Source organism: Rhagoletis pomonella, unplaced genomic scaffold (genome assembly GCF_013731165.1).
Source record: "Rhagoletis pomonella isolate Grant_MI unplaced genomic scaffold, Rhpom_1.0 Rhpom_scaffold_00003, whole genome shotgun sequence".
Lineage (NCBI taxonomy): Eukaryota > Metazoa > Arthropoda > Insecta > Diptera > Tephritidae > Rhagoletis > Rhagoletis pomonella.
The window spans coordinates 101,436,750-101,439,155 of record NW_023458557.1 but is presented as its reverse complement, the minus strand read 5'-3'; positions in this window follow the sequence as shown (position 1 = coordinate 101,439,155).

The following is a 2,406-nucleotide window of genomic DNA, read 5'->3' as shown; positions in this document are numbered from 1 at the left end:
GATTTACTTACTGCACACACGACCGTAATATGTGTAAATAAATAGATGAACTTTATAAAAGGAACTATTTACTTAGAGGTTAACTCTATATAACTTCTAAAACGTCTTAATTATTAGACATTTTTAATTCAGTATAAAAAGGGAGTGTTAGTGCCCAAAAACAGTCGAGGAGAATAAAAATTAGCGAAACAAAGTACATACACTTATGGTTTTCTTAAAATTAATAAAAATGTAACACTGAACTTTTTTAAAAGTTAGTAAGTGTTTTTACGTTTTTAGTGTTTTTAAATGACAAATTTCTTCGTTTCAATTTGGTTCCTTTCTTTAACATAACTGTTGGTTATTTATCTATCACGTACATATGTATGCAGAAAAGTTAATTTCTCAAAAATATTTCTATAATCGCTTTGTATTTTTCCGAATTTAACTGTTCGCTGACAATTTTTGTAAGTTAAGACATTAATCGGTTTTTTCTATGTACTGGTTATATGTATTTTATTAATATTTCCTTTTTGCTGACGTTGTGTGTTCATCGCGGATGACTGTTTTAAACAAAATGAACAATGCTGAAAATATATCCAAGATTTCGTTTATACAAATCAATGCGAATGCAAACATATAAGGTGGTATCAATTCAACAAATACAACAATTACTTGTATGTATTTGGTGGGCCATTGTCAAACTTCAGCTATTCGTACCCGAATGAAAAAGAGCGACAGAAAATACAAACACTCTCGCGTTTTCCCTCACTCACTAGCGATATAAAAAATTTTGACAATAAAACGCCACACCTACCACCTTATATAAATTCGTCTTGATACAAATTTTAAATTTAAGGACAGTATCACATAGTACACTGCGTTGAATTTAACTTTTGTTGTATTTCTGAAAACTGATATTTATATTAAAAAGTACATTAATTTTTTACTCATGGTACTTGGTGCTCTTTATACTGTATGCACTTCATTTTCTTAATATTGCTAGAAAAATAGGGTGGGATCGGGGCTGTCTCTTTTATTATCCTCTATGGTATGTATATATTTATAGACGATTTAGTAGTAAGAATAACACTAATATCTACATATACATAGATACATATAACCCTATATTTAGTAGCGATGATGTTAATAGTGGATTTGCTAATTTTTAGGTGCCTTGTTTTTTGTTAATATGTGGGTAAGAGATAAGAGAAGATGGTGGGTGACGGATGCAAAACTAAAGGAGCTTCTAAATCAAGCAAAACAAAATATAAATAAAATATTCAGTGTTGTATAAAAACCAGAAAACATATAAAATGCCAAATAAAACTCCAAAAATATCAAATGTTAATAATGGAAGTGACTGTTAAGAAAAAATATACTAAAGGTTAACTAAGATAAATTATTTAGCAGTCATTACTATTAGTAGCTATTGTACAGTTGTCACACTATGTTTTGTTTATAGGATTGCATAAAGCAATTCTTTGGCCATTTTATTCATTATTATGTAGCAAGTTTGCAGATAAAGTAGTATGCAAGTAAATTGAAGATAGGTGAACAATTCGTTCTCGATTTCGCGAATTAAGGTTGCTGGTTTTTTTTTTTTTTTTTTTTTGAAGAATAAGCATTTAAAAGAAATATTTTGAACAATTAATATGAGTAAGTTTTGTTAGTAAATATGTATATAAAATTAGTTTGAAAACGCACGGAAAGTAAATAGAAATGTATATCTACATTCTTGTTGATATAAATTTGCAACATTCACAAGAGCGGTCGTCAAGATGAAATACTGAATCTTTTCCTTTATACTCTGCTTCTTGAAGAAGTTGGTGATATAAAAAGCTGTAAAATATCTGAAGAATCCTTCCACATGACATTGTTTGAAAAGTGAATTCGGCCCTGGAGCAGCAAGTTTTTAATGTGCAACAAAAGCCCTCAACGCAAAAATTAGTATTTCTGGTTTCAGACGCCCACAAAGTTCCGTGTCTTCTTCTTCTTATCTCACTGTAATCTTCGAGTCAGTGTCTCATAATAAAATTTCCAGAATTTTCCGTGAAACCACATGAAAAGTGCCACGATTTGTATAAGAACCGGTCGTTGTAAGATTTCATGTAAAGTGCGCCGTTTCAGCTGACGTATTAGCGTTTGCGTTTTAGATTGGGATTGTTCGTAAAGGTGTTGATTGTAATTCAAGTTGTAGTTATAATAGTGGTAATTATTATTGTTATTGTAATAATTATTACTATAACTTAATGCCGCGATATTAGCATTTAAAATATCTTGATTGACTTCACTTTCGTCGTCTCCACTATCATCTTCGATTTCTTCAATACCGTGTTCTAATTGAATATTTTCAGGATCTAGGGAATTAATGCGGTTATTTTGTCCTCCGTTTCTCTCTTCACACGCGAATTCGCAGCTGTTTGG